Here is a 12,499-nt window from a genome sequence, read left to right as displayed (position 1 = left end):
CTATGTTGGGTGCATATATATTTATACTTGTTATATATTCTTGGATTGATCCCTTGATCATTATGCAGTGTCCTTCCTTGTCTCTTGTAACATTCTTTTTTTTTAACATGTATTTTATCTGATATGAGTATTGCTACTCCAGCTTTTTTTTTTTTGATTTGCATTTGCATGGAATATCTTTTTCCATCCCCTCACTTTCAGTCTGTATGTGTCCCTAGGTCTGAAGTGGGTCTCTTGTAGACAGCATATATATGTGTCTTGTTTTTGAATCCATTCAACAAGCCTGTGTCTTTTGGTTGGAGCATTTAATCCATTTACATTCAAGGTTATTATTGATATGTATGTTCCTATTACCATTTTCTTAATTGTTTTGTGTTTGTTTTTGTAGGTCCTTTTCTTCTGCTGTGTTTCCCACTAAGAGAAGTTCCTTTAACATTTATTGTAGAGCTGGTTTGGTGGTGCTGAATTCTCTCAGCTTTTGCTTGTCTGTAAAGCTTTTGATTTCTCCATCAAATCTGAATGAGATCCTTGCTAGGTAATCTTGGTTGTAGGTTCTTCCTTTTCATCACTTTATATATATTGTGCCACTCTCTTCTGGCTTGTAGAGTTTCTGCTGAGAAATCTGCTTTTAACCTTATGGGAGTTCCTTTGTATATTATTTGTGGTTTTTCCCTTGTTCATTTTAATAATTTTTCTTTGTCTTTAATTTTTTTCAGTTTGATTACTATGTTTCTTGCCATGTTTCTCTTTGGGTTTATCCTGCCTGGGACTCTCTGCACTTCCTGAACTTGGGTGACTATTTCCTTTCCCATGATAGGGAAGTTTTTGCCTATAATTTCTTCAAATATTTTCTCAGACCCTTTCTCTCTTCTCCTTTTGGGACCCCTATAATGCAAATGTTGGTTCATTTAATGTTGTCCCAGAGGTCTCTTAGGCTGTCTTCATTTATTTTCATTCTTTTTCTTTATTCTGTTTGACAGCAGTGAATTCCACCATTCTCTCTTCCGGGTCACTTATCTGTTCTTCTGCCTCAGTTATTCTGCTATTGATTCCTTCTAGTTTAATTTTCATTTCAGTTACTGTATTGTTCATCTCTGTTTGTTTGTTCTTAATTCTTCTAGGTGTTTGTTCTTTAATTCTTCTATGGTTTGTTAACCATTTCTTGCATCTTCTTGATCTTTGCCTCCATTCTTTTTCCAAGGTCACTATAATTATTCTGAATTCTTTTTCTAGAAGGTTGCCTATCTCCACTTCATTTAGTTGTTTTTCTGGGGTTTTATCTTGTTGCTTCATCTGGTACATAGTCCCCTGCTTTTTCATTTTGTCTGTCTTTCTGTGAATGCAGTTTTCATTCCACAGGCTGCAGGATTGTAGTTCTTCTTGCTTCAACTGTCTCCCCTCTGGTGGATGAGGCTATGTAAGAGGCTTGTGCAACTTCCTGATGGGAGGGATTGGTGGTGGGTAGAGCTGGGTGTTGCTCTGGTGGACAGGGCTCAGTAAAACTTAAATCTGCTTGTCTCCTGATGGGTGGGGCTGTGTTCCCTCCCTGTTGGTTGTTTGTCCTGAGAGGACTCAACACTGGAGGCTACAGTCTCTTTGTTGGAGCTAATGGTGGACTCCAGGAGGGCTCATGTCAAGGAGTACTTCCCAGAACTTCTGCTGCCAGTGTCCTTATCCCTGCGGTGAGCCACAGCCACCCCCTACCTCTTCAGGAGACCCTCGAACACTAGCAGGTAGGTCTGGTTCAGTCTCCTATGTGGTCACTGCTACTTGCCTCTGGCCCTGATGTGCAGACTACTTTGTGTGTGCCCTCCAAGAGTGGAGTCTCTATTTCACTCAGTCCTGTCAAAGTCCTGCAATCAAATCCCACTACGTTTCAAAGTCTGATTCTCTGGGAATTCCTCCTCCCATTGCTGGACCCCCAGGTTTGGAAGCCTGACATGGGACTCAGAACCTTCACTCCAGTGGGTGGAGTCCTGTGGTATAATTGTTCTCCAGTTTGTGAGTCACCCACCCATCGGTTATGGGATTTGATTTTATTGTGATTCTGCCTACCATCTCCTTGTGGCTTCTCCTTTGTCTTTGGATGTGAGGTTTTTTTTTTTTTTTTGATGAGCTCCAGTGTCTTCTTGTTGATGATTGTTCAGCAGTTAGTTGTGATTCCTATGCTGTCGCAAGAGGGAGTGAGCACATGTCCTTCTACTCCACCATCTTGATCCAATCTTTTTCTTTTGATTATTTTAGAAACTTTCATCACATCTGTAAAATTCCTTCATCTTTATCATAAAGCATAACCTAATCATGAGGGTTGGGAGTGTTGTCCCATCATAGTCACAGGTCCCGCCCATACTCAGGTGGAGGTGATTATGCAGGATATGCAATCAGAAAGTGAGAATCTTGGAGTTCATCTTAGAATTCTGTCTGCCACAATAGCTGTGGATATATTCATTTATAGAACAAATATTTTCTGAGCTCCTACTACATGCTAAGCATTATTATGGTATATTTAAAGGCAATAAATACCTTTTAAAATATAGAGCAGAATATGCAGGGTTTGAACTGTTTGGAGTTGGCATGGATGGTTGCTATTGTAAGTGAAGTGGTGAAGTATTGGCTTCATGGAGAAGGTAACATCTCAGGAAAGACTCCTTATAATAACCACAGCTTTTCCTTTATCTATGCCTAGAGGTCTTCAGATGTTTCTCTCAAATTATTTTCCTTCCTCTTTAATCTTTGTTTTTGTAGAAATAGTGAATAAATAAAATTCTACATTGGATTTTATTACATGTAAATTAAGATTCTGAAAACCAAAGTGAGCCAGAAGGCAAAATCATGTAAGCCAAAGGAAACCCCTGATGTTTCAAAGATGCTCAAAATGCAGAAACCTGTTGTCCAAAAACGAATGCAACACTATCACATTATGGTCCCATCAATGAATCAGTATGACCCTGGGCCTGTCCAAAGACCATGGTTCATTGATTGATTCATTCACTCGTATAGCATACTGAGAAGTTGTTATGTGTTAGGCTCTGCACTAAGCATGGAAATTTCAAAGATGAATAAGTTATAGTCTCTGATTTTGAAGAATTTACCCATGATTGGGACAGATGGACTTATGTATAGGTAATTTAAATTATGGCATCGATCAGGAGCATCAATTGTTATTTTGGAGAATGAACAATTTCTGGAAAAGCTATATGAAATGCAGCCTAAGATGATCTTGACATATGCATAGTATGCTACAGACCCGGGTAGAAGTGATGAAGTAATCATCCGCTTAGCCACAAATGGCTCCCAGGGCACAGCAGGGAAGAGGAAATGATAAAACAATTTTGTGACTTGATCAGAGTACACAGGAGGAAAGTGCAGCCAGAACATTAAATATTCATAGCTTCAGTTTATCTAACTGTGAAAAACATAGCAGTACAACAAATCCTACTGTTGGAAAGCTAGGAAAACAGCAGCCTCCAGCAGCAGTCTCGAGTGTCATCTGCCAAAGGTACTACATGATAACTGTACTGTTGAAGCTCTTCTCTTCTCTGGATCTTAAAGCACCAATCCCTGAAGATTGACATGGCTGATGATGCTGCATCTATGCCCTCTGTATTGGTTAGCTATTTCTGGGGAACAAGCCATCCTAAAATTTAGTGTCTTTACACAACAGCTATTTGTTTAGCTCAGCATTCTGCAGACTGTGCTCACTTGGACAGTCTTCTTGTCTAGGCCAGGCTTGGCTGGTAGCAAGTGGGTTTACTCATGGGCTACCAGTAGGTAGGCTGAGGCTGGCTGATATATGATAGCTTTCCCTGAGACAGCTAGGATTACTGGGGCCTCTCTATATATAATCTCCCATTCCAGGCTTATTTGAAAGATAGTCAAAGGATTCCAGGAGCAATAAGCAGGAAAGCCCCATTGCACAAGCATAAATGTTACAATTGTTAACATCCCATTGGCCAAAAGTCAGTCACACACAAAATGTAGAGGAGTAGATTCTATTTTTTTATGGGAGGAATGGAACTAAACAACCACGTCCTCGTTATGATTTATTGATTTTATCACCCTAGTGTTATTTTTGACTTCTTTAACTTTTCTTCTTGACATATTGTATAAGTCTATGATATGTTCTTATATAGAGAGAAGGCATTACAATGCATATTTAAGAATGTGTGGAATCAGATATACAGAAATTTTAATACCAGCTCTGCCATTTACCACCTGTGTGATCTTAGTCAAATTCCTTCACCACTCTGAGTTTACTTTCTCATCCATAAAATGGAGATAAAAATTATAACTATTTCATAGGAATATTATGAGAATTAAATGGCATTGCATATAAAGCTCTTAACATAGTATCTGACATATAGGTGCTCAATAACTATTAAAAAAATCATCATCATCACTACCACACCCTTGTTATCACCAATATTCTCTCTACTGTTTCTTCTTCTTCTCTTGCTTCTCCTTCTCCATCATCATCATCATCATTATCACCTTTTCTTTCAAGTGCAATCTTCCCAGAGCCCAGAATTTAGAATCAGAAGCTCCTGATTTGATGACTACTATTTACCTATGTAGCTTTATAGAAATTAGTCTTTTTATAAATTAGATTTTATCCATATACAAACTTTATATTGCTAGATATATAATTAAGTTAATTATGTATATACACATTTATTTGTAAAAAAGAAACAATTCATAGATTAAGTGAAAAAGGTGACCAGTAATTAAAAATGAGTTCTCTTCCTATAAATATTGAACCATATTATTTATCTCTTGTTCTAATAATGGCTGTGTAACAAATAACCACAAGACCTCAGTGGTATACATGAATAAACATGTGTTATTTCTCATGAGCCTATGCATTAACAGGGCATTTGCATGCAGGTCTAGACTGATCTCAACTGGACTCTCATGAACCTGTGGTCAGATGATGGGTTATCAGGAGGCTGACTAGTCTAGGTTGGCTTCATTTGGGACATCCAATCTCTCCTGCTTCATATTGTCTCTCATCCTCCAACAGCTTTATCCAGATTGTTCTTATACCACAGCAGGAGTCCGAGAGAGATAGATGAGAACAAGGCCACTTGAAACCTGGACTCAGAAATGGCACAATTTTATTTGTGTTGCATTGCATTGACTAAAGCAAGCCACATGGCTGGGCCATATTCAAGGAGTAGGAAAAGAGGTTCTCTCTCTTACTAGGAGCTGATGCAAAGTCATATTATGTAAGGTGTGGATTTGGAGAGTGGATAGAGAATAGGGGCCCCTTGTGTAGTCAATCTATTATAGCACCCAAAATATGGAAACTATCTCACTTGTGTTTCTTCTACACATAACCTTAGCTGAGTGCCTAAAGCAGAGAGGAACTTATTCTTTTTGCTGTATTAATGACATTGATGGCTTTGGTGCTATTTAGTCAATTTCCTACGTAATAGCTCATTGATCTGGGTTAATGCAGAAGTGACATTTCACCTCACTGTTAAGAGCTTAGCACAATCCACTGGCATGCTTATTTTATTTTTCCAAAGATATGAAACATATGAAAGATTAAAAATCCATGCCAAAAAGTGATTTATTTGGCATTCTTTTTGAGCATTCTGTGGGCAGAAAAGTTTACAAAGCACATTACACTGGACACAGGAGTAAAGCTCTATAGTGCTAGCCCCACAAAGCTGTCAGTTTGAAGGTGAAGGGGTATGGATTCTGTCCAGCTAGGAAGTGGTCTTCCTCATTCACTAGATGTGACCATTACCTTACCCAAAAAGTTTCAAAAGCCACTCTCTTTAGCCTTCCCTTTGCCTGACTTTTCCCTACCTGACTTTTCCCTACCTCACACACTAGCCCTTGTGAGATTTAATAATATAGATTAAGTGATAATTTCACACAAAAATAAACCTCCATAAAGTTTCCAAAGTCATTCTTAGACATCAGATATGGGTCATCCTTATCAACAAATGGGGTGCATACAAGCAAGGAGATTCTTATCTGTGTGAATTGGTAGAAACATAGAACTAACTAATATCAACATTGTGGATTAAGTTAATATAGAAACCTCCTCCCATCCCTTGGAGGATATGGTCTATGGAAGCTAGGAGGGAGAAACATTTCCTTGAGAACTTGTGTATTAACTAAAGGAATCTAGATTTTAGAGGAGAGAATAAAGAAAACATTCCATGTTTTACTAGAAAACATACTTCACGTTGTACTCATCCACTAATCCTGTCTGTTGAAAAAAATATCCACCAACCAATGGATACTATCAGGTATTGTGAGGTCTGTGGGCATTTTTCTTGGGAACCACCTATTCTTATAGTTACCTCTCTCTCTATCCATGGCCACTTGGTTCCCATTGGCAGAGTACTGAAGAGCTTTGAGCTCAAGAAGGCATTCACTATGGGATTTCTGTGGGGACATTTCATTTTCTCCTAATTCAAAAAAAATAAAGAAAAAAGTAATCATGTTAATGATAGTTTAGGAAGTAGAGACACACAAAAAATCCAACTTTCCTTCAGACAATGATGATTAATTTATTTGCTTCAGTAGTTTTATATACATATACATCCTCATTCTTTCACTCCATAAGGCTATGGAGATCCTATCTTAGAAGGTTCCAGCTTAGCTGTGGGATTGCTCTAGGACCTGATGACCTCAGGGGACACAATCCCCTGTTTGGTCTGAGTCAAAGGCCTTCCAAGTGGAAAGGTCCCTGAGTGAGAAGTTCTTGCTTGGGACCAGCGTTGGAATGGGTCATGTGGGGGAAGCTTGGAGGATACAAAGCCCAGTGCTCTCTAAGCCATCAGACTTTTAGTCAATAAGTTGATTTTACAGACTGTGGCTATTGCAGATCCCTTGCTTCCATAGTCTGCCTTATGCTTTGAATTATTCCAACATCATTTTTACTGAGGCTAGAGGGTAGCAAAGACAAGCAGAAACCTTCCACACCTGTCATGACAGAACATGTGAGTGAACATATGAATCAATGCTTAAACCAATGGATCAATGTTCGAACAAATAGAGGAAACAAAAAGAGTTAATTAACTGCTTTCTGCCAATTTATTAAAAATTCTGGTATGAAAGAGTCTTGATGGGGAAAAGGGGGCTAGAATGATTATATATAAAATAAAAGCAATTATATATAAACAGGGTTACAATAAGACTATCTGGAGACTTTAACTTCCAATTCCGTGATTTATCCTGAGATAAATGAGAATTTGATGTATATAATTTCTGGTAATTTCACGGAGCTACTAAATGTTATCACAATTTTCCTATGAAGTGAAAACATTTACTCACCAGGAAATACCATTCCGAATTTTTTTAAATAGTAATTGAGTCAACAACTATTTACTGAGTACCTTTGTACCAGGCACTGTGCTGGGAGCTGGGAATACAGACATAGTCCCTGACCTCTTGGAATTGAGAGTCTCATAGAAGATGCATTGAACAAGCATTCAAATTACCATAATTGCTATTTTAAAAAACTCTGTAAGTTGCTATGAACAAAAAACAGGCAGATCCCAATTATCCTCAGGGAATCAGGGAAAGTTTCCATGAAGAACTGTTGTTTCCTATAAGGCGCAAGGAATAAGCAGTTAGGTGAAACAGGAGACCATGTTCCCTGCAGAGGAAGGAACGTGTGCCAACAATTAGAGTCAGGGCATAGTCAAAGGATTAAAAGCAAGTTGGCTGGAGCAAAGAGAAGCTAGGAGACCAGCATAGAAGCCAATTATACACAGATGAGTAGGCGACCATAAGCCATATCAAGGTGTTATTTATAGTTAGTATTGCTATTATTAAAGTTTTTAAATCTTTCTTTCATTGTTTATAAGTAACCAGGTTCTCAAGGGAGTTTTTTTAATGCTCTTTCTAACACCTTTAGGTATGTCGGTCTGTCCTCAGATGCACCTCGTTTTCTGTTCCACCTCTCTGTGTGGCACTACATATGGGACTCTTGACAGCACTGCCTTCTCCCCCTTTGTGAGTATCTTGAGAGCTGGATCCTGGGAAGCTTCAGCCTACACTCAATTTGTCGTCTCTTTTGGCAGCTTTCAATCCCTATGACTACTTTTTCCCCTAAGCTATTTGAATTCATTGTGAATGTAAAATTTCATGAGACACTATATGTGTTTCACTCATACACAAACATTCAGAATTGATGGCATTCTATTAAAAAGCAAAGGAAAACTGAACTGACTTAAACAGACCTCTCTGGTTGGTCTGCACTATTCATTCCTGGTAAATGCAAAACGTGTGTTATTCCAGATGGCTGTGCTCATTTCTCCCTGGGTAAGGTATCCATGGATGAAACTAGTCAGATGACTGACTTCCCTGACAGTTTTCATTTTCTGAGGCATTTAGTTGGCTTATTATTATTATTTCTGATGCTGCTAGGTTCTAGTCTCTAGTATTTGCTGAAGAGCATCATGTAGTAGAAACAACTTGGGCTTAGAAACCTTGGGTTCAAATTCTGGTGCTGGTTTTAGAAACCTTGGGTTCAAGTTCTCGTTGCTGCTTTGTGATCTTTCTATGCTGCAGTGTCCAGATATACTAGATGGTTGCAATGGTTCCTTACAGCCCTAAAATAATTGCTATTCTATAATACTACTCATTGGCTCATGCAGATTTATTATCTTCTATATTGAAGATTCTGTGGTGGCTTTTGAATGGTCTAACATGCTTTTATTTTTTTTTTTTTTTTGCTGTACGCGGGCCTCTCACTGCTGTGGCCTCTCCCGTTGCGGAGCACAGGCTCCGGACACACAGGCCCCGCGGCCATGGCTCGCGGGCCCAGCCGCTCCGCGGCATGTGGGATCCTCCGGGATCGGGGCACGAACCCGTGTCCCCTGCATCGGCAGGCGGACTCTCAACCACTGCGCCACCAGGGAGGCCCTAACATGCTTTTTGATGAATAATGATGACCAGTTTAATGTCTACATTTCAAGTTGCCTAACAGCTGTCAGCATGAAATGTTCATCTCTGTGAGGATTGATTAAAAGTTGTATGTCTAAAGAATGTGCACTTCAGTGCTATGGAATAGGAGAGAGTAGGAACATTGCTTTTCTCTCCAACTTGAATCAAATTTGCCTATTTTTTATTAAGGTGTGAAAGATGGATGCCAGTCAATTAATTTACCTCAGATGTTGGAGCCCAGCTTGTACCAGCATATGTACTCCACTTGGAAAATACAAGATTTTTTAGAAAATAATATACCAATTAGAAGGAAAAAGAGAAGTAAGGCAAGAAATTTCTCTTTTGCCTTCATAGCATCCAAGTGAATGTTCAGCCAAACTATAAACATTTTTACCACAGAACTATTGTGTGTGTGTGTGTTTTTTACTTCAAAATGTTACTTTATTTTCATGACAATTCCACAAGGCGAGGTCCTCCTCCAGTCACAAACTAACCAACTTTGCTTAAAGGAACATATTTGATCAGCCTCTTTTTAAAGCTGAATTTCCTAGAAAGTAGCTACCAAATTCTTAGAAAGTGGCATTTGACATTGGCCAAATAATGTAGTAATGCACTAAAAATTATGTACTGAAAATAAAATTTGTCACTTTTGGCTAGATAGTTGAACACTTAGTGAATGGTGGAAATCTGAAGGCATAGATGCATTCTCAATATGTATAGGGCGGGTGGGATAAAAGAAGGGGTTAACTATTGAAATACAACAAATTGCTATCAACTATTTTGAGTTACTAGCAAAAACAAATAAGATGCTCTGTGATCCTTGCAATATGTTGTAAGTTCACCGTACTGGACATGAGAAACCTAACGTAGTACAGGGTATTCCTCAGTTCCTTCATTTATTTAGCAAACATTTATGGGAACCCTCTAATATGGCAGGGGCAAGGACTGCTACTCAGTGCTGGGGAGGCAAATATGATGAAGAACTCAGTGAGTTCTACAGTGAGCCTGGAAGGTAAAGGAAGTGTCTTAGAACAGAGTGAAGTAGGTGATATGATAGTATGTATATATGCCTTCAGCCTGGGGGTCAGGGAGAGGTAAAATTTCCCCTCAGAATGCCAGAAGTAGAGATAATAATAACTATCATAGCTAACTAGAAGATTCTGTTTAAGGGCACAACCCAGAAATTGCAGGAATGGCTTTCTCTCACATCCCATCGGTCTGAACTTACTCTGACCTCACTCTTCACTGCAAAGGTGGCTGGGAAATGTAGTCTCCAGATGAGTAGCCATTGACCCCCGAAAATGTTGGAGTTTCTGTTACTAAGAGGAATAAAGGGAGAATGATTATTGGAGAACAGTTTAGTCGCTTCTGCACTTGTCATTTTTTTCCCCAAGTTTTCTTGAGGTATAATTGACATATAGCATGTATTAGTTTAAGGTGTACAATACAAGGATTTGTTATGTTCAAAAATATATGGCGTATTTGGTATATATTGTGAAATTATTAACACAATAAGTTTAGTTAACATCCATCACCTCACACAGTTACTATTTTTTTCTTGTGATAAGAACTTCCTTGTGATAAGATCTACTTGGCTAGCAACTTTCAAATATACAATACAGTATTGTTAACTATAGTCACCATGCTGTACATTAATCCCTAGGACTTATTTATCTTATAACTGGAAGTTTGCACCTTTTGACCCCCTTCACCCATTTTACTTACCCCACAACCCCCCCTCTGGCAACCACCAATCTGCTCTCTATTTCTATGAGTTCTGTTTTTTAGATTCTATATATAAGTGAGATCATATAGTATTTGCTTTTCTCTGATTTATTTCTGTTTGATTTATTTCACTTAGCATAATGCTGTCAAAGTCCATCCATTTATCACAAATGGCAGTATTTCCTTCATTTTTATGGTGAATAATTCCATTGTGTGTGTGTGTGTGTGTGTGTGTGTGTAAAACATCTTTTTTAATCCATTCCTCCATAGATGGACATTTAGGTTGTTTCCATATGTTGACTATTTAAAATAATGCTGCAATGAACATGGGAGTGCAGGTATTTCTTCAAGACAGTGATATTCTTCCTTTGAATACATACCCAGAAGGGGAGTTGCTGGATCATATAATAAGTAGTTCTATTTTTAAGTTTTTGAGGAAACTCAGTACCGTTTTTCATGGTGGCTGTATCAATTTACATTCCCACCAACAGTGCACTAGTGTTCCCTTTTCTCCACATCCTCGCCAACACTTGTTATTTCTTATCTTTTTGAGGGTAGCCATTCTGACAGGTGTGACGTGATATTTCATTGCCATTTTGGTTTGCATTTTCCTGATTATTAGTGATGTTGAGCACCCTTTCATGTAACTGTTGACCATTTGTATATGTTCTTTGGAAAAATGTCTACTCAGTTCCTCTCCCCATTTTTTAATTGAATTTGTTCTTTTTGGTTCTGAGCTGTAGGAGTTCTTTATATATTTTGGATATTAACCCCTTATCAGATATATTATTTGTAAATATTTTCTCCCATTTTGTAGGTTGTCTTTTCATTTTGTGGATGGTTTTCTTTGTTATGAGAAAGATTTTTAGCTTGATTATTCCCATTTGCTTAATTTTGCTTTGGTTGCCTTGTGCTTTTGGTGCCAAATCTAAAAAATCATTGCCAAGACTGATGTCAAGGAGTTTACCCCCTATGTTTTCTTCCAGAAGTTTTATGGTTTCAGGTCTTATGTTCGAGTCTTTAATCCATTTTGAGTTGATTTTTGTGTGTGGTGTAAGATCCAGTTACCACAGGACTATTAAGAGCCATTTTGCCTGTTTAGATGCTGGCTCCTTAAGATAAAAAGTTAGCCCTAATGAACAGTGAGGGCTATGTTGTCATGACTGAAGCTGAAAAAAACCTCTTTGTGTCTTGAGAAAGTGCTGTACAATTGTTCTTATTGAGAGTTTGGCATGAAATATATTCTTGATTATTTCATTTTTGGCTATGAATAAGTATACGTAAACTTCCTATGACAAAAAGGGGAAAAAATGGAAACAACCAAAAAAACCTTTACATTTGAGAATGTCCTTATTCCTTTTAGAAAAGATATCTTGATGTCTGCAACTTGCCATCAAATAGTTCAATAAAAGATGTAAATAAATATATGTGTGTGTGTGTAGAGAGAGAGCACACATTGGCAAAATGTTAACCACTTGTTGAATCTAGGTGGTGCTCATTGTATCTTTCTTTCAACTTTTCTGTACATTTGAAAATTTTCAAGGTAAAATGCTCCAGAATAATTTCAAAGTCCTAAATGTCTTAGGGGAGTTATGAAGAGAGTAGGACTTAAAGAAAGAGCAGAGTCAATCTAGTCTGGGGAGGGATTGAATTCAGTGAAAGACTTCCAGCAGAGATAATGCTTGAGCTGAAACACTTTATATGTGTAACTTATTTAATCCTCAAGGAAACCCTGTGAGGGAGTCAACATTTGTGACCTTTTTATAGATAAGGGAACTGAGGCAGCCAGAAGTTAAGTCGCTTAAGGTCACATGGGGTGTCCATATTGCAGAGTTCTGGGGAGGCCATTCACAAGGCTGTGCCA

The 12,499-nt window shown here is 38.3% G+C and overlaps 1 long non-coding RNA gene across 1 annotated transcript; it reads left to right on the top strand.

The window, feature by feature from the left end:
- The first annotated feature begins 1,571 nt into the window (after window positions 1-1,571).
- On the top strand, window positions 1,572-9,311 carry LOC132492924 (uncharacterized). Its single transcript, XR_009532936.1, has 3 exons — window positions 1,572-1,733; window positions 7,880-7,977; window positions 9,100-9,311. It is a non-coding gene; the product is annotated as an uncharacterized LOC132492924 (long non-coding RNA).
- The last annotated feature ends 3,188 nt before the right edge of the window (window positions 9,312-12,499 follow it).

Source organism: Mesoplodon densirostris, chromosome 7 (genome assembly GCF_025265405.1).
Source record: "Mesoplodon densirostris isolate mMesDen1 chromosome 7, mMesDen1 primary haplotype, whole genome shotgun sequence".
In the NCBI taxonomy this organism is placed as follows: domain Eukaryota; kingdom Metazoa; phylum Chordata; class Mammalia; order Artiodactyla; family Ziphiidae; genus Mesoplodon; species Mesoplodon densirostris.
The sequence above is the reverse complement of the archived record's forward strand: the minus strand, read 5'-3'. Positions and strand labels throughout refer to the sequence as shown.